At 32.4% G+C, this 21,684-nt stretch overlaps 1 protein-coding gene across 6 annotated transcripts in view; it reads right to left on the reverse strand.

Moving 5' to 3' along the window:
* Positions 1-20,800, reverse strand: part of LOC118198323 (uncharacterized) — a 101,723-nt gene extending 80,923 nt beyond the window's left edge. For 5 of the 6 annotated variants that reach the window (XR_004759745.2, XM_035369977.2, XM_035369976.2 and 2 more), the window contains exon 1: positions 20,707-20,800. The gene's annotated coding sequence lies outside the window, so the exon portion shown is untranslated. Of the gene's footprint in view, positions 1-17,801; positions 17,909-20,706 lie in introns of those variants that run through there. The other variant, XM_085814579.1, reaches the window with a different exon arrangement.
* Positions 20,801-21,684: the final 884 nt, after the last annotated feature.

Consider the following 21,684-nt stretch of genomic DNA (forward strand, 5'->3'; position numbering starts at 1 on the left):
TAGAGTTGGTTGAGTGTGGTTGGCGTTCAGGTTTCTCTTTCTTCTTAATGGTTTCTTGATACTTTTAGAATGTTTGTGAATCTATCAATAACTCGTCACAAAACAGCCATGTTTCAAGAAATCTAAGGGAATGATGTCCTAGTCATCCCCAGAAAACGATCACCCTGGGCAACAGAATTTAGACCTTGGCAAAAAAAAAAAAAAAAAAAAAAAAAAGCCAACACTCATTTTAGTACTGATTTCATCGTCTATCGATCATAAAAGTATACCTGTATTTTCTTCCAAACATATTTTTAAATGTTTGGAAGGAAATGCGTCTTTATGACTTCAAATGAATTCAAGGAGATGACAGCAAATAACTATATTTTTCCTTTCATATGGAGTAGTAGTTGTCGAACCATTCACGATTCTTTGCCGCATTTCAAGATAATATAAGTTTTTCACTATCTTTTTTACTGAGTACGACCATAGTCAACCTGTTCCGAAAACAATGCTCTACCCGAATAAATGCATTCACTTTTTAAAGATTAATGTCCATAGCTGCAACTGATGGTCTTCTACTGTGTATTTTGTCTTCAGTGTTGGTTTCTTCATAGATCTAGAACATTACTCTTGTTATATCTTCGCTCTGTATTAATATCCTTGTAAATATCCGACAATCTATTGTAAAACTCAGACAGATAGCCTCCATTTTTTTTTCACAAAAACGCAATGACGACCCCTTGTTTGTACTTCACATGCATTATTTGCTTGCAAAGAAGAATATAATCATTATACACTTATGGAAACAAAAAATCACTTATTATGTTATAAATAATGTATGGAGTTTCTAAGATTCCTGTCAGTTAATCCAAAAAGCAAAATTTCACATTACTTACGTTGCGATATTCGTATATTAAGTTTTATTTCTTTCAGACTAAGTGTTTTTATGTCTATTTTACATAATTTACTTCCTAACGAGATCAATTTGCTTATGAAATATTTCATCAGTTCAATTAAAATTTTTCTGTTCATATACAGGGTGATTATAATTAAAGTTTAAGTTTCAAAACGCTATAAAAAAAGAACCACTGATGAAAATGATGTGAAATTTGAAAGGAATGTTATTGAAAAAGGCGGAAAGCATATGGCAGAAGAAAAATTTTAGTTTCAAAAGTTAGCAACAGATGGCGCTGTAAGCGGCAGAATCACGACGAGAAACGAGAAATGATTCGTAAAACAATGGCTAAGGTGGAAGTTACACATTAAAACGCATTGAAAAATTAGAATTGTTGAATAATTTTATTTGCATGACTGTACATATCACATCGAAAGGGACAAATCGGTTTCAAGAGTTTTGCGGCGACATACCGCATAAGAACCATTCATCAAAGAAGTTCGGGACTGTCGCGAGACTGGCGCAAAACATGTTCAATATGGTGTCCACCGTTGTGTGCAACAAGTTGAAAGTGACAAACAGCATGTTCCACAACGGATCGCAGTGTCTCCGGGGTGATGTTCAGAATGTGTTGCGAAATGCGTGCCTTTAATTCCGCTAAATTTGCAATTGGAGCACGGAACACAACATCCTTCAGATACTTCCACAGCCAGAAATCACACGGAGTAAGATCAGGCGATCGGGATGGCCAGGATGTAGGGAAATGACGGCTGATAATTCGAGCATTTCCGAAATGGCGCCTCAGCAGCTGTTTCACGGGATGTGCAATGTGCGGAGGAGCGCCATCTTGCATAAAAATGATTTCATCCACACATCCATGCTGTTGCAGACCTGGAATCACGTGGTTGCACAAAAGAGACGCATACCTCTGACCAGTGACGGTTGCGGGAACAGGACCGGAAGCACCCGTTTGCTCGAAAAAATATGGTTGTAGGATGAATGATGCCGTAAAGCCACACCATACCGTGACCCTTTCAGGATGAAGTGGTACGGGGTGCGTTGCCAGTGGATTTTCTGTTGCCCATATTCGACAATTCTGGGTATTCACGTATCCTGTCAGATGGAAATGGGCTTCATCTGTCCACAAAATTTTCCACGGCCATTCATTATCCACTTCCATGCGAGCCAGGAATTCTAACGCAAACGTCTCCCTAGCTGTCAGGTCAGACGGAAGCAACTCCTGCACATGGCCAATTTTGTACGGTTAGCATTGCAGAATGTTTCGCACAATTTTCAGCACTGTGCTCATAGGCCTGTCCAATGTTCGGACAATTCCTCGTGCACTGCACGGTTGCACACCACCGGCCGACCCCTCCTGTAATGCTGTGGCCACTTCTTCAACTACTGTCGAATGCACTCGTTTTCTCCCTCTACCAGATTGCACATCAAACGAACTTGTCGTTTCGAATTTTTGCATCATTTTCTTTAGACATACGACACTCATTGGACCAACGCCTTCTTTTATACCCTTCAGTGTCCTGAATTTTTGCAGAGCTACTCTTGCAATCATCATTCTTGTAATACAGTTTTACCAGCAGAGCGCGGTCCTGCAATGAAACACTTATGGCGAACGTCTGAGACGCGAAATGAGGAACAGCCTGGTACCTGGCAGCTTTATAAGACTGAAATTTAACTAACATTTTAATTTGTCTTCTTCCGCTTGCAGCGCCATCTGTTGCTAACTTTTGAAACTAAATTTTTTCTTCTGCCATACGCTTTCCGCCTTCTTCAATAACATTCCTTTCAAATTTGACGTCATTTTCATGAGTGGTTCTTTTTTTATAGCGGTTTGAAACCTAAACTTTAATTATAATCACCCTGTACTTTAAATGTATGATTGCAAACTACGCAAAAGATTTGATAAATAATGTGAAAATGAGAATCTTAACTACAGGAATGCTATGTAACATTTTCGCTTTAGGTCCCATGGGATGGCTAAATTAGATTTACAGTTAGTTTCCTGAAATACTCTTTGAAATGGAAGTAAATGTATGAGGAAAAGTTACGTTGTTGAAATTATTCATGAAACATCACTGTCAACAAGTCGAACGGATTATTTTTTCAAGCAGTATGTCACTCTCAGTTTCCATGGTGATTCCGAGCGGTTTGCAAATAAACAGACGTCATCTATTGTTAATCGAAACATTACACCAAAAATATCGATCTTGAGTATCAATACCAAAGGAAATGTAAAAATAATTTTTTAGTATGACAGTATGACTGACTGTCATTATTTGAAAAAAGTCTAGAATATTTTTGTAAATCTGATAATATTTAAACAAGAATTTAAAGTAAAGTATAAAACTTCTCAAATATTTACAAATTTTGAAGAATGAACATTTTTAGATGAAAGTAAAACTTAATATATTCCATTAACTTATTTATATACAACGTTGTTAGAAAGCATTTATTTGGAGTTCAAATTAAAGGACGTTATGTAAAATTAAAAACCTGAACGCAGGGTAGCAGGAGAAGGACATCGTTTCTTCTACCTATGTATTCATTTCAAACGGTAGTAGGATATGCTGCTTATATTAAGAACAAGATTAACTTACTTGTATTCATGTCGCATACTCGTTAACCAGTAAAAAACGTATACGGTGATTTAAGTGCCTAATAAAAGTTAGGATCTCACATTAAACTGAAGGCTTTACCAAGCAAATGGTTGAATTATTTTAAGCTAATCTCAGACATAAAGATAAACCTAACTTATAATAAACTGAGAGCGTAAAACTGAAATAGACTCTAAAAGCCCTTTAAAATCTGTTTTAATATTATGAGGCGTTTCAATCAATCTATAAACTCCAACGACGAAGAATAAATTTGAAAAACAAATTCCTTTTTAATGTTTCTCGGAATATGGTACTAAAGCAGTAATGCAAAAATTTATACCAATCTGAACAATTCTGAAGAAAGATCTATTCAATCTATTCAATTTTTTACCTATTCAATTTGTGGTGACGAAATAATAATATATGGACAGTATCTTTTAGTATCCTAAATTATTAATGAAACGTAGTAAATACTTTCTTTTGTTTATATATTTGTCAAGTCTATTGCCTACATTACGGCTGAAATGGAAATTTGTAAAATAAAAAATAGATATAGTCCACTCCTTTTATCAACATTTAATCTTAAGGAAATAACAAAATATCTCTTGACAAACATCGCTGCTAATTATTCATTAAATAAGTGAGGTGTTTTTTATTATAATTTCATGAATTTATGCCTATAATTCTAGAGTCAGAAAACATTTAATCATTTTTGATTGGATGATGCTAATTAGGCTTGTTTTTTCAACATTCCATGCAAAAATGGATTACATCGACTGGATATTTCATGAAAATCATTATTTTCTTGGGGCACTCAAAATACAGGTTGAGCCGAAAGTCCTTTCGGGTCGTTGGTACTGTATGTCTACTAGAAGAACAGATCCCGCCACAGTGTCTGGCGGGTAGCGGTCGCTATAGCAACAGGTCTAGTATATTTCAAATAGGGACAAACTAAGGGTTACCAATTCATCTTTAAATGCGCCATGAAGGAAAACTGAAAAGTAAATCTTCAAGACACCCCTTCGGAAAGTGGGTCAAGGCTCGTTTCTACGGCAACAGACAGCTGCAGACTAACTAGCGAGAGCTTTTCTTATGATAGACAGACTGTAGTAGAGGAAGAGGGGTAAGACACACTCAGATCGCCTTCTGGGCTATTCTTCTGCTTGGTTAGCAGTTAGCAAGGCCAGGCGATTCCTATTGCATTTTTCATAATGCACAGGTACCGGCCCTTGCTTCAACCTGTAACTCGGTCATGTTAAGTTCTACAGAAATGGAATTTTGTAGGTGCAAGCATTGGTTCTTACGTCCTTTAAAAATGTCACTCATGATTCACTTGCATTGTTACACTACAGCCAACTTTATATCCATCACACGATTTTAGGTCCGTTCCATCAACTGTCTCTGGTTCGAAATGAAACAGCCAGGCTTCATCACACGTGATGACGCCATGAAAACATTCTAGACAATCCCAGAAAAATAGTGAAGAAGATCATCACATACGTTCTTCCTGATTTGCATTATCTGCACAGTTAAGGCCGTGCAACACAACAAGTACAAATTTTTCTGTATCCGAATAGCTTGGATTAGCCATTAACGCAAATCCTTTTACCATACTTGTGAACTACAGCAGCGCCATGTAGAGGAATTAGGTTTGTCGATGCAAGAAATATGAACAATCAGCAATATCCAGACTAGGATTCGAACTCCGGAGCTCTGATACCCGGGCTCCGATTGTTAGGCGGTATTATTTTTTACTGTTTCCCGAAGACACGTGGTAAGGAGCGAGAAAATACCTTACAAAGCGAAGTACAATATTATCTTTAAATTCTTCTAACGTTAATAAAATGATCAAGCCTTGCTTAAACATATGAGAATTGAAGCGATCATTATAAACTTGACTGAAATTTTTATGGCTTTATCTTTGCTTTTTAGATTAATTTAATGAACCAGTACATATTTAACACTTTTCATTATTTTATAAATGCTAAAAATCGGAAAATTGAATTTTACGAAATTCGTATAACTTTATATAATACATAAAAATTCTACCAGGAAAAGTTTTGAAACAAATGTTAGGCTTTCTTTTTCTACAGCAAAGGTTTCGTGATACTGAAAGCAGGAATACTTTTTTTTCACATAAAAACCTTTATCTTTAGCCTCCCAAGCATTTGGCTCCCACTTAAACACAAGTGACCAGAAGAGTTAAAAGATGATATTACTGTCTCTTGCAATACAGGTTGGACAAGCGTAGTGTTTCGTGACGAATCTTATTTTCCTGTATGGCCAGAAAGCAGAACAGGAAATATTCGAAGAATGTCAGAAATGTGGGACCAAAGAATCTAAAGGCGTGTCTTTCGATGACCGTGTTAATTTCCGCAAAGGGCCAGGTGAACACGTAACTTTAAGTATCTTCTCTATTGAACACGCAACAACTGAATATTCAACGCAACAGCTGAATACTCAGTTGCATACATTTATTATTATTGAATACATATTAAGAAGATATTTAACGTACTGAAAAGGCGTATTGAGAAGATAATTAAAGACGATTTTATAGTCACGTTATTTCAGGCATCATTCTTCGATCGCACTATTGTAAGCACGCATAAGACTCATTACAACAGCACTTAAATTATCACATTCTATTTCTCGTAAGTACATAGCTTTCTGTACATCTTCTGTTCGAGTCTAACGCAATTTCTATTGGATAATTAATGCATCCCTAGCAATTACAATGATATAAAGTTGTTTTAAAGAACAGACATATGAGCATAATATTATTTGTTTCGACACTTTTTATTAATGGCTTCAGTTTTATCACCTCAAATTTCCTGATTATATTCTCAGCTTATGAGAGTAATCATACTCTTCGCTTCCTTTTATTAAAAATAAAATGATGGATACAATGGATGTTTATTTTGAAGAAAAACGGTGTGTTGAAAGGGTAGTTTTTATTAAAAGAACTTAGTATCCAATGTTTTGATACTTTTGCAGAGACAATGCTTATGCAGGAGAATCTCGTGTTTAAAATTAAATGCAGGTTAATGACTAAGGGCAACAAATCAGTTAGTTTAAAGCTTAAAAAGTTCCCATTTCTTACCTTTAGACATTTAAGTCCACAAATGCCTGTATTGTATGACTGTCCACTAGTGTTACATTGATTTATCTCAAGGAATGTTTTCAAATGTGTTAACCCCGTTAAGGCGATCCACCAATGCGTCTGGACATAATTCATGTAAGTCGCATGAAAATTTTAAGATTTATTTTCGCTTGTTTTGCTATTTAATTATGTATGTTTATTTTTATTTATTAGTTAATTTTAATTAAATTTTCATAATATTGAGGGTTCTTTTTTTTCATTATTAAATAACGTTCTTTAAGAATTTTCAATCTTCTCCCCTCTTTTTTTTTTCTTTCAATGCAACTATGTATGAGACTTAATAAACTGTAGTTGTATGTAAGTGGATCTCTATGCTAAAATATTTCAGAAACATTGACCAATAATATGTACAGAGAAAGGAAATTCAGTATATTAAATTTATCATTCGTCGTCTCTACGCTGAGAAATCATTAACTCGTTAAGGTGATCATATTCTTCAACAACAAGACATGTTTAATATAATCAAGCGTTCCTAAGCGAATTTTGTTCTAGTGTAGTTGAAAACCTGGTCGCATATGACTTAGGTGAGCAGGTCACATGGGACAGGCACTAGGACACTGTCCAATCCTGTATGTAATACAGTGAAAACATTAAATGCAATTATGACTAGCATTTCAAAGGTGGTAATTCAGCTTACTGTAGCACTCTAGATGCATAGCAGAACCCTAGTCAAGTCAGAAACTTCTAATGAGTTAGTAAAGATATTGAATTCTGGCAGCATTAACCGCATAAATGATTCTTTGTTAAATAGGGTTCAAATAATAATTTTATTTTTGAAATATAATTTTAGGAAATAGATACTGTACACTTTGGAACCAATATTTTTTTTTTATCTAGGTAATTTCAAACAGTTTCGACTTTGTGTCATTTCTGCGATTCATTATCGCGAAAAACTTACTTTTGGAACAGGAAGGACTACCAAAACAACAGAAAAGACAAATGCATTAGCAGTATTCCGCAGTGACTAACGTACTTTCAATCTTACCGAAAGTGGTATGAGGCTGTTTAATTGTAACTTGCACAGTAAGAAACAAAACACTTGAAGATCCTGTTTGAATTTAATAAATTAAGTAAATAATTTAAGGTTAGTTTCTTGAGCCTTAGTTAATTGCGTAGGAAATTTGAACTACAATTTCTTATTCAAAAACTCTGGTAAGGTGATAGCTTATTTAAAATAATTTTCATACATCGAACTGTAGTTTCTCCTCAGAGCGCACTTCATTTGTTTCAAAGTTAAGAAAAATCACTAGTTCTTTTTTCAAATTACTGCGTTATTCTTCATTCGAATGACAACCTTCTTATATTATTGTAAATTGTATTATTATATTATTGTAAAGAATGCTATGTCTTCTTCCTTTTTCATATTACTCCTTTTACAACAAGTTGACAAATGTAATTATTATCAGAAAAAAGATTGGAAGCCAGGAAAATATACTCGGCATTTTTACTGGGAAAAAAAAAAAACATTAGATTATACAGGGTGTACCGTAAATGTGGCGACAAACTTCTAGGGGAGGTAGGGCACATCATAAGGCTTAAGAATTGCACAGGAACCCATGCCCGGAAATGTCAGGGATACGTGGTAGCAGAGGTAGAAGATGGGAAAAGAAGCAAGAGTGATTAATTTGAAACATTTATTGGACATGAATACAAATGTTGTACAACAGATACTCGAAGTTTGCACCATCAGACGCTAAACATGCCTGACACCGTAGAACATTTGAATGCCGCGAATTATTTGATCTTTCTGGAGCAGGTTCTTCCCGATTTGCTTGACGATATTCCAGCAAACGTGAGGCGCAACATGTGATTCCAACATGATGAGGCCCCTGCTCATTTTGGACTGGATGCTCGTAGCCATTTGAGCAGATCATTCCCGCATCGATAGAATGGACGTGATAGACCAGTTCCCTGCCCCCCCCGCTCACCGGATTTATCGAGCCTTGATTACCTTTTGTGGAAAACCATCAAAAGTGTCGTGTATCACGATCCTATTGTGTCAGAAATGGATCTCGTGACAAGACTCGCCTGCGCAGCTGCTACAATCACAGAAACTTCCGATGCCTTTGAACATGTCCGGCAATAAATGATCCATCGGTGTCAGGCATGTTTGGCGTCTGATGGCTCAAACTTCGAGCATCTGTTGTAACATTCAAACTGTCGTACACCATTTGTATTCATGTCAAATAAATGTTTCAAATTAATCACTCTTGTTTCTGGTCCCATCTTCAACCTCTGCTACCACTTACCCCTGACATTTCTGGGCATGGGTTCCTATGCAATTCTTAAGCCTTATAATGTGCCTTACCTCCTTTAGAAGTTTGCGCAACATTTACAGTATACCCTGTATAAAAGTTTAAAATTCGCGTGTCGTGAGTATATCCTCTTCCGAATATAATCCAGAAGTAACGAGAATTATTGATAAAATTTTATACTAAATAACCACATTGATTACAAAATGATATATCATTGTTAAATTATTCGAAACATTTTCTTATATTCAAAACCTGTTTCCTAACTTTTATAATTATATAAGTGCTTAGCTGCGGTTCTGGTATCCTTGCGACCTCCAATTTACCTGAACTCTTAAATGAAGCTGCTACTGATATGTTGTTTAGCCTTCCACGATTTATAAAATATAATAACCATGGGGATAATATTACCCCGATACAGACTGATTCACCTTAATCTTTTTTGATACCTAAACAGCAAAAATTTCACGTGACATTTTTCAAGACCCCTGTTAATGATTCATCTGAGATAATTATCAAAATTTTAAGTATTATGTTATATTCAGATTTTTATCAAATTTTTCATGATTAATTCTCCAATGATAGTAGCAACATGTATTTAATTTCATGTCAGTCCTAATTTTCACATAATTACGCTCGAATATTCCTATTTGGAAAAAGTTATCGTTTCAGTTGCATATTCCGCGGATGATTAAACCTTATGGCATGCAAAAGGAAAGAAATCTGATGTGGACACCAAATGACTTCCTTGTACGCCCTATTAAATTATACACATACTTCGTTGAATTTCATTCAAACTTATTTCCTCGAACTTTATTAGAGAAATATTTCTCATTCAATCAATTCAATTCTCACTTCGCTGAAAGGCAAAAATTCATAAAAACTAAAAACATCTTCATTTAAAATTAAAAAGTATAGAAAACATAAAACACCAAATGCAGTTAAAAACAGTTAAAAAAACTTTTTACAAATTGTTTGAATAAGATAAATTTTAACGTAAACAGAAAAGTGTTAACTAAACTAAACCTTACAAGTTACAAGTTAGTTATATCTATCTAATGATTATTATCTCTCGAGCTACAAGTGTGACTTACATGGATATCATTACCTAGTAGAGACTGGCGTGGACCAGGCATATCAAGTCTATCGTTCAAAAGACGACTTTCTTTATCCTTAAACTAATCTCTTCGAAGTAATCCAGTTTGAATCTAAACGGAAACTGGCATATTTATCTAGCTATTAGCAGTCCCGTTATGTGTTATCTTCTTCACCAGGGATAATGACTACTAATACAGGTTTCCATAAGCTCAAAGTATCAGAATTTATTTTGAGAATAATCACGAATGCTCACATCTACATCAAAAATAATTTCTTCCAGAGAGATTTCAAAACTGACTCTATTGCCGAATATCTTTACATTGATGCAGTGAGAAATTTTATAACAAAGCTATAATTTATTTTTAACTAAACTTTACAACATAAGACACTTACTGATGATATGGCTACGGTCTCCAAGGTGAACAGATCTCTAGTCGATAGAACAATGTAGGCAAAGGAAATCGCTAACTTCAGTTTTTGTGCCGAAGGTTACGGATCGAACTTACCGACTTCTCTGCCCTGTATTGTTCTATCGAGTAGAGGCTATTCACCTTGACGACCGTATACAAATCTACAGCAGTTGCAGATAGCAAATAGTTAGCGAAGACAATAAATAACCTAGGGGTCTTTTGCAGCTCCTTACTAAGTGACCAGAATTGCACCACTTTTTATTGCACTGGCAAAGTAGTATTACCTTTACTGTATGCTTGTGTATATAGTAAAAGTAATTTAAGTATTAATAAATAAGAATATATTAAATAAATAATAATATTATATTAACGCAAAATAACAATTATATTTGCGCACACTTTTTTTTTCATGGCTTCTTATATGTATACAGATTCATTTGGCATGGTATGCTTTTCTGCTATTAGAAGGTTCTAGCTTCTTCTTTCGTGTGTAATTTTTCCCATTTCCTGACCTGAAGTTATATTTCAATCTAACGAATCGTACATGCCTAAAAAATTAAAAAAAAAAAAAAAAAAAAAAAAAAAAAAAAAATTCGCCGGCACTTTTTTTTGCTTTACCTATAAAAAGAATTCATTAGCGAGCATCCAAAGTCATTTGTACCTACAATGCCCTTTAATATTAGCAATTAATTCCTCCAATAGGAATTAAACACTTTCACATATCAAAAGTATCGAGATATCACTGACCTAAATAAAACATAAGCAATCTGATGGCTTTACTCCCAGCAGCTCATCAAATTTGCAATCGTATAAAGTGCAAGTTTAATAGAACATTGGAGATACATAAATTTATTTGCTTTAATCAGAATAGTTATAAAATTGAACCAATATGTAAGCAATACACAGAAAACTACAAATGATTTTACTTGCTTAGAAACATGGTTTGATTTCCAAAGTCATATGGCAAACGGGGCACATGCTGTAATCGAATTTTTTATCTGATGGCAGGAAAAGTTTTCAATTAATGCGGCTGTAATTATCTCTTTTCTTTTATAAATCTGATACTGATTTTTAATTAATAATGACATGTGATTCTATAGGCACTGAATCTGCATAATAATAATTACCTAAGACTGACATCAAAATAAAATGGCTATTAATTACCGCCTTAATTACAGTATGCACTTCATTCTATAGCGAACATTAAAAAATAGCCCTCCACCCGCAAGAAAAATTATACATTTTAGTTATTAAGAACATATTTTAATTCCATCAAAATTACTTCATGCGATTTATAAATGACAAATTAATTATTCTGATAAAAATACTATGCCAATAGATTATGATGTATCATACCGTGGGATATCACAACCTTTTTCTTTTTGTTTATGGGTGTATACTTCAATTTCAAACATATACGTATACTTCACTTCTCCAGCTGTTTTTATTCATTTTAATTAGGCATTAAATGTAAGGCAATGCAAGTAATACAGGTAGAAATTATTATTTATAAAATTAGTTTTTATGTTTGCAGATTATTAGTTCTAACAAAAAAAAAAAAAAAAAAAAAAGACTACCTTTTTACAAAACATAGACTTTTGATAGGATCCATTTTTATGTTTACAACCAAAACTAATAGGATCTACGGGATAACTTCACACAGTCCAAATTCCAATTAGTATGCAGTGGCCTCTATACTGCCCAGATTTGAGTCCAGCTCATTTTCTCTTTGGATTAGAAATATACTTCATTCTTTAGAAAATACTCACAGTCAGTGTGTTTAAACCCTTCTTTCTTGTTGTCATTAAGTCTTGGAGATGTGAAAATCCGAAGAGATAGCAAAAAAAAAAAAAAAAAAAAAGGCCCTATATAATGTAAATAATATTCTAAGCATTAATGTAAGGAAAGAGGAAGTCTAACCAAAGAAAAAATGATCTAGTCCTGTGGTTATAAATGCCAGAGGTTCGGTTACACAACGTCTGTGCTTCAGTGTTACAAGATTTGTGAAATATGGTATAAACAACGTAAGTGCTTAATGCTCTTTGAAAAAAAAAATAAATAAATAAAAAGAAAAAAAAGAAAAAAACCTACATGTATTTACTGCAGAGGACTCCATGTGAGCAGTTATGGGGGATTGCATATTCATGCAATCAAGAACACCAAGAACCTTCTAAAACTTCAAAACAGGAGAAACAGACAAAAAGACAGACTAAACTTTTCACGTGCTGACCAAGAATTCTTAAGAAAAATTCCCAACCAGACAGACCCTGAAGAAATATAGTGATATGCTCAGGAAAGGTATATTAGAAGTAATACAAACTGATGAAAACATGCAACCAATCATGAATTTCACGTTTATCACCAGGAAAATCATTCTGCTAAAAGAGCTAAGGAAACTCAAGTCACCGGTAGATAGTCTGAACTTATTTTTTAAAGCAGTAGACATACTCATAAATTTTGCAGAAGAAAGAATAAGTGTTCATTACAACGTCTCCATCCTAATAGTAACAAAAAAAGAATCGGAAAGAATACACTTGTTTATGGCACATGTGTCGCCAAATTTTTTTTGCCTTATTGGCGGCGTGCTTGACTAATTAACCGCCACCGCCTTAGGCCAATACTCCACAATATTAGTTACAGCTTAATTAGCAAATGTCAGTTGCATCTCTAAGTTCCAATTCGAAAGTTTTATCATCAACATTATTTTATGCTTATTATTTTCTTTTTTGTCGATACATATTGTTCCTAAAATGGCTTTCACTTTGGTGCGCTAGAACAGGGGACCTTTAAATTCTAATTTCATCAGTTTTCGTTCAAAAAAGCTTATATCGGTAATAAAAGAAAAGTTAGCCTTTACTTCGCATATATATATACATGCGAGTATATATATATATATACATGCGATATTAATTATATATAAGTAGAAAGCAGTAATTCATAAAAACGTGAGATCTAGTAGGTCGAAAATTGCGCGTTGAGCTGCAAATTTTAAAACAGAAGGAAGAAAAAAAAACAGATTTAGAAGAAAACAGATTTAAATTTTAAAACAGATTTATAAGAAAAGGAGAGGTAAAAAAAAGTAAAGGTATTCTGATTTTTTTTTTCTATAAATAGGTTCTTTTTTCGCGTACATCTTATTGTTTTAGCTTAGATTTTGTTCTTTAGGCATGTAACTTCCTAATTCCTGAAGTTCAAATCTTCTTTACGGCCCTAGCTAATTTTTACTTCTTCTTTTCTTATAAATCTATCTATATATATATACATTTAAAACAATATAAACAAATGTAAGGAAGGGTCGAAGTCGTTTAATTGTCTATAAAGTCTTCGATATCGTCATAATGGCATCTTTAGTAGCTTCTTTACAGAATTACAATGCCAGAAACAAAGAAGATAAATTTTCCGCCTCTATTACTGGTTTTATACTTTGCGAATTGCGCCCCAGAAATGCGCGCTATGATCGCAGTTCCTGTTCATTTGCCTTGAAACTTTGATCATTTCATGTTCGATCAAGATATTTTTGAATACCAAATTTCGTCACGATCGCAAAAGTCTTTTTTGGTGCTTCGATTTTTTTTGCAAAAGAGTGTTAAATACATATCACAAAGAATAATTATTGGGTATAATTTTTTTTTTAAAAACGGACTGAGGGACTGAGGGAAAAAACGGACTTTTTTGAAAAAACGAAATTCAAGTGCTTTAAAAAGCTTCCTTACTAATCTGCAACGACCATTTTGTAAAGTAATTTCAAAGACAACAAATGGAGCAGGGGCAATGACAAGCTGCATAAATAAATTTGTAATTCTATGCAAAAAGGATGACGAATTCTTAAGTTTTTTTAACTACCATTGCATAATTCACCAACGAATATTTGCTAGGAAAAGATAATATAAAGGAAATAATGGACATAGTGATCAAAACTGTTAATTCCATTCGGAAAAGTTTCTTCAAATAGCATTTCTTCCAATTGCGACCTGCTGAAGGACAGCCAAAGTTATTATTAAACTAGCGGGCTGCGGTCAAAGTAAAATTTATAAATTCTATGCACATCTGAAAAGAAAATGCATAAAATCATTTCAGTATGAATGACATCAGTTTAGTCTTTCCAAACAACAACAAATTCGTAAATAATTTTTTGTTTCCAAACCAAGAAACAAAACGTTTGATACTTCAGGTTAATACGTCTACGTATGACGTCATGATTTAAATTTAATATAATATTATAGAGACACTGGGATTAATTGGAAGCAGGCAAGATGAAAAATGAGCAAACGCCTTCGTCGGGAATTGAACCGCGGACCTCTAGAATATGCGTCCAGCGTGCAGACCACCACACACGAAGACATGCCAAGAAGGCGGGAGAAATACCTTATAATATAACAACTTTTTCTGAGTATCAATAAAAGAATTAACGTGGCAGTACCATACCTTATCAATTATCCTAACCTGAAACCAAAAAGGTACCAATAGCAGCTTTTTATTTAAAATGCTGATATCAACGAAATATTTTCGACATACAATGCCGTCACATGATATCGCGTGCTTCAACATCTGACTTTATATAATAATAATATATTTAATGTTTTGCAATGCTATTTTATTTCATATTTTCTAAAACCTACAATTTTTTTATTAACAAACTCTACGATCTGAAAGCGAGCAGTGGCAACACTTTTCGAAATAAAGCAGATTTTTATCTCCAGTTTGTGAGTCTATTCCCACTCGGAAAATTTAAATGCTGAAAACTTGTTTCAATAATATTTGATTTGATTTAATTTAATTTATTATGGTAAAGCACACCAGGGCTATCTGCCTAAAGGGAGAGATACCTTCGTGGTGGACTTCCTAAGGGAAACTGGATCTTATATACGTTACACATGGAGGAAACCGCAAAATTGTCCATGCAGACAGCCCGTTCGACTGGATTCGAACCCAGGTCAGAAGTACCACTGTTTAGCAACTTTACCACTCGGCTGCTGGAGGCTGGAGGGCATTTTTTAGTGATATAGTGTTTTTTACAGATTTTATGTCAAAACGAATTTAAATTTAGAATTTTAAGAAAAAACAAGAGAATAAGGGAAATTATCAGTATCATTAATGTATACAAAACAAAATTTATTACGCTAATAGAAGCTTTTCAACAAAATAATTTGAATCACTTTCCAATACATGCAGCTACCTACAAAAATCTCAAAATTATACTTATAACATTGAAAAATACGTTGCAGAAATTTAAAATGTGATTGAAAACTTCGAGGTCAGATTTCACGGTTTCGAAAAACTTATTGTGCAGTATCTGTGTTTTCCTTTTAAAAATGGATGTAAAAAGTACTGCATTGTGGCAAAAAATTTCTAACACATTTAACAGTGGGAAAAATGCTTCAGGAAATGAAATTATAACTCTACAAACCGATCTAACTTTACAACTTACTTAACTATCTTAGAGAAAGTTTTTTTTTCTTTCAAATACGTCCCTCGAAAAGATATCCCCAAATCATCAAATGTCACGATTACATCTATTCTTGTTTTGGACTTGTTTATACTTATATAAACAGCTTTCTATATTTCAAGATCAACGAAGACTAAAAATGGCTCCTACTTACTGATTTCCATACTGAAAATTCATTACCTTTTTCTGGATGACACCAAATTATGAAGCCTTGGTTGGAGACACGCACACGCAGACTTCTCATTAATGATAAGATAATAATATTAATGATAAGATAATAATAAGAAATTTAATCCTTATTTTTCTGTGGATATTTTTCAGCTAATAAATATTATCAATTAAATATCCTGTTGGTTAAGTACCCTGTACCCCATTGCTACTTATTTTGGTACCTAAGACACAAGTTTGAGTGTGTTAAATGCAAGGCTAAATTTCAAAAATTAGAAGAGCCGGAGCCCTATACCGTACACCCTCAGGAAAGAGGAACAAGAAGAAATAAATAAATAAAATAAGTAAAAAAATCATTAATCATTAAAATAATTAATGATTAAAGTGATAAATAATTAAACAAATATACTAAAATTTATTTCTTTAGCGATTTTAAATAAATATCTTAGATATTAGATTATTAGTCCAAAGGGGCTTTGTCCTGAAAGATTATTGTTTTCGTTTTACGATTTTGCGTCGAATTATTCTGAATGTCCGTTTCACTTTTCAGACTATTGCCACCAAATATGATCACCCTGTATTATATTTGAAGAAATTAAATAATGAAGAATCTGCATAAATGTATGTACGTTTTTCTCATTGTGATAAAACAACGGTACCTAGAGCCATCCAATTTTGCATGACGTAATCCTACTGCGAATATGGGCATCTGAAAGGCAAAATTAGAAATTTGTTTCATTATCGATTTCATATTTTGTAAACATTTAACGAATTTTTGATAAACAAACTCGAGGATTTCAAAGCGAGTAATGGCAATGTTGTACAGAAAAAACATTTTTATCTCCAGCGCGGGAAACTGTGTATCGGAAATACTAAAGATATGTTCAATTTAAAATTATTTTTGATATTGATCTTGAACTGAATTCTATGATTTAAGTGCAAAGAACAGAATATTAAATAAGTAAAGGTAACACACAAAATAAAAAAAAAAAAAAAAAAACTCCCCTTTGGACGTAATTTTAAAATCTGAAACATTTCAGATTTTTTTTTTAATTTATCTCTGATTTTAATAAACATTATAAGTAATTTTTAACATAATTTTATTGCTAAAAATAAATTTTTCGAGATCAAATTTCTACTGAAATTGTTGTTCAGTTCCATAAAAGAAGTACCGGAGCCTTCTTATTTAGGGCTCCGGTGCGCCCCTGCTAGAATTATAATTTATCCTAAAAACTAAGAACTACCGTCGCAATTTAAGCTCTGGTTAAATGTCAAGATCTTAGAATGTATATCGCTTCAAATTTTTATTACGATCATATATACAGAAGTTGGCTACCCTGATCTATTAAACTACAAGTTTCGGAATGGTATATTTCGGATATCATGAAAGTATTCCTTTCTAAAGAAAAAAAAAATCAAAACGCATTAATTTTAAGATTGTAATGTGCACTATTAGAGCTTTCACTATCTCCACGTTAAATTTGTTCAGTTCCTTGGCCATCAAATATTTGCTAGCAAGAAAATCCTCTCCCTGTTAGAAATTCAAAGAAATAAATTCACATAGTTTAAATAACTTCGAAATAAACTGCACATGAAACAAATAAAACTGAAAAAGAAAGGTTTTCTAAGATGAAAGGAGAACAGCCGGAATATATGTGCACATATATTTCCTTATATATAAGTTTTACATTCTCCTCCGTGATAAAATACATATTTCTAAAACATTGAGCAATAAAATAATGAATATATTTTACTTAAACGATAGCAGTATTACTTACGATCTTCATGAGACATTGGAACGTTAATACTAGATCATTCCTCAAAAGTTTTCATTCTTCACTTTCATTTAAGGAGCAAAATGCTCAAAATATTTTAGACTCGATTTGAAGATCCATGAGGCCATATTTAATCAAATAAAGAAATTTCTTGTTTACAGCACTAGGTATCATCGCTGTGACATTACAGCCAGTGACATCGACTTAAACAGCGTCTGAATACAAATTTAAGAGGCGGAAAAAAAAAAAAAAAAGAGAGAGAGAGAGCCTCCTCTATGTCTCAAATAGGACGTAACCATTGATAACACCTGTTACAAAATTCCGTGTACACCCGCCAGTGTTCCCTGAAATCAAGACATTAAAGTCTGTCTTCTACGTCCTGGGCGGGAACATCAATTGTGCGGAAGGTCAAGGAGGTCATAACCACCACGTATACTTACAAAGCATTTTAAGATAATATAAATTTAAAAGCCATTTTAACAAAAACAACGCAACATCTTAAACATATCCTCTAAAGATAAAAACACGTGACATAAGATCACGTGACCTGTGAAATTAGCTTTGAAAACTAAGCCTGCTTATTCTACTGCAATTGATTCAAGGCATCATTTCGTTAATCAACATTTTTATCATATTTTAACAAAGGTAATCGTTCCAAATTAATCTTTATATGAAAATAAAACATTGTTTGCACGTTTATTATATATAATCATATAAACGCCAGTTGAGGAATCGGTGGTATAATGAATTTAGACCATAGGACATCAAATTTCTCGAATTCAAACCTCTTTCCGAAAATATATCGGAAATATTGTATAAACAATGTTATTAGAAACGTTTATTAATTTTTAACAATGGAAACAAACGCTATGTATTCTTCAGATTTATGGAGAAGACTACTGTAATATATGAGGAGTGGAAATGGCTTTAAATAATTTACATAAAAAAATATAAAATCAACGTTCTATAATTTTTGTCTTTAATTTAATCTTTAAAAGCGCTTGAAATAAACTGGCAAAAATTAAGAGCTAGAAAGAATAATTAAAAGCCATAAAGATTTAAATGCCACTCGCATAAATTACAAACTATTCTTTGCTTCTGTTTCTTTTCTGTAACTATACCTTCTCTGATGCTACCATAGCTACACGGGCGGAATGGGAAACACAGCCAGTATAATTACAAGTTTTAACTTCTTTGTATATTTTTCTAGCCGCTTGAGTTTTCTAAAATTAAACATTCATAGAGAAGTTCAGCACCATTACGCTGGATAGCAATTAAAAGATATCGGGTTATAAGCAAATCTCGATATATTTTAATTGATTAATAAATGAAAATTGTATCCCTAAAATAGCTTCTTTCCCTTTCGCTACGATAAAAGCATGATTCATTTAATACATACATTATAATTTTAATAAGTTCTAAAATAAAAATACCAACTGGCTTTTATCTGTATATTGTTGAGAAATCACACTTCATCAGATCATTAACATCAATTATCATATTTCCAAGAAATTCAAATTCCGATTATGCCATTCATTAATCAGTAAATCAATAAAATCGGTAAAAGTATATAAAAGTGTTGAATTTCAAAACGGTTGCTTTAAGTTGAAACTGAATTGAATTCATTAAGTTGAAATTGAAACTTCCCAATCTGTAAGCTTAAAACTTCTACCTTTTAAAATTATGGTAGCCTATTTTAGACTACACATATGTCAAGACGAGTTACCGCAACGAAATGAATTATGAATAATATAATAATCGTTTGAAGAATAAATAAGCTAAAAATATTAGCTTGTTTAAAGCTAAAACTTTTGGAACGTAACTTAAAATGAGCAATAACGCTAAAATCTAGTAAGTCGTTAGCTTGCCAACAAATACAAAAAGTGGCGTAAAGCCGTTTATTGTGAACAGTTTAACACCTAAACAGGAAAGTGTAATAAATTAAAATTTAACTATTAGGGAAGTTGATGCTATAATTATTGCGCCTACTCGTCTGGATAATAATAGGGTAAAAACGAGTTTGAAAACCTACCATAATTCCTCTTCTGATAATGTTCTTCATTAAAATTGAGAGAGTGTGTCACGAAAAGTTATTATCTTTTTAGAGTTTATAGATGATAATTACTATAAATAAATTACTATAAATAAATTAATTTAAAAGGCTGTACCATAAAACTCAAATTTCTTTCACAATTCAACTAAAATTTGTTTTATAAAACCCACAAAGTTATTTGATATAAGTCATTAATAAAGAAAAGCTAAATGTGTACATTTACTTTTTGAAATAGCGCAGTGAACACCATAATTAAAACCTACAAGTTATAGATCTTATTCTATTTGCTCTGTTATTTAGTGTAGTGCAGTTATGCAATTTAAGAAGTTTCCTAAACATTTGTAATGAAACATTAATTAACTAGTTAATCAAAATGTTATGCATTAGATGGCTCAAGATTTATATCTGCAAAAAGGTAGTGCAGTTGAAAAATGAGATATGAAAGTTGAAATTATGTATGAGATCGATTTAAAAAATTCAAAATCTTTAATTAAAATTGCAATTAATTTTTAATAACTTCTTTTCGAAAAAGTTATTTAAAAAGTTTTTTTTTTTTTCTTTTAACTTTTATATGACAAGTAGCAAAGATTCCTCTGTAGAAAGTACATGAAAAATAATAATAGTAATAAGAAAAATAAAAAATAAGTAAAAGAAATTAGTTTTCATAGTAAACAATGTTTAGTATTTTTTTATGCATTTTTTGCTGATTATTTTTAAATTTAAAAAGTTTTCCACTTCAATATATACAACACTTTAATTTTCACGATAGAAATTTAAACTTTTTTTTTATTTAGAGGCAATACAATAGCAGAATTAATATTATAATTTGAAGCACTGAATAAAGGTATTTCTTACCTGCCTTTATTTCACACAACCATATCTACTAATAAGAAACAGAAATCGTCTGCACGCGTGATAACGAAAGAGGCGCGGTTCAGCGCACGCGCAACTGCTATTCTGAATAACGATCAAAAACCGCCGAACAGCATTAACCCTGGCAATGAAAAGCTTCCAGGTTTTATTTTTACGAAAGAAAAGTAATAACTAAGTTATTATGTCGAGGATACTTTATATGTGAATTTTTATTTATTTTTCCCCTTTCCTTTAGTGTCGTAAAGAGCATATTTGATTCGACAGTTTTTAATATTTAAAAAAATTACAAATGTTAACTACAGATTTATCACTGATTTTGCTAAGTACCAGTACTTAAAACATCTTAGAAATCATAATAAGAATTATGATTCATATTAATAAAATATATACTTTTATTTCAAACGTTAACCCTGTCCTCAATCTTTAAAATTTGTCGCTAACATGTAACATAAATAAAACGATATACAAAAATGTAACGAATTTGAGACTTGTATCCATGTAATGAGATTATAAATGACGAAGACATTCAAATATTCAGCTTTTAAAATTATATCACATTTACTCGCGTGTTTCCTCCCCGTTTAACTACTAATTTTATGACTTGAACACTAAGAGAGCAAAATTACTTGGTGTATACTATTTTTGCTTAAATTATAAACATAACACATTAAAAAGCTTCTATAAAAGTACACTAGTATTATTACATTACGTACTAATTCAAAAGGCTTATCAATTTTAATTATATTCTTCTTGCTTACACAAAATACTTTGGCATTTGTAAACACATTTTACATAGTTGCCATAAATCAGAAATTTCTAAATCATGTGCTGAAAAACTTTGAGAAAAATTATGCGAGTAAATAAAGTATTTTTTCTCCATTTTCCATGAATCCATGTATCTACCGTTTAAGCAAAAAGCTAAAAACCTTAAAAATATAAATTAAAGAATAAAGTTCTTCC

The sequence above is a fragment of the Stegodyphus dumicola genome, chromosome 4 (assembly GCF_044657685.1).
Source record: "Stegodyphus dumicola isolate Sdum_Otavi_A_Nest chromosome 4, ASM4465768v1".
NCBI classification, from domain to species: Eukaryota; Metazoa; Arthropoda; class Arachnida; order Araneae; family Eresidae; genus Stegodyphus; species Stegodyphus dumicola.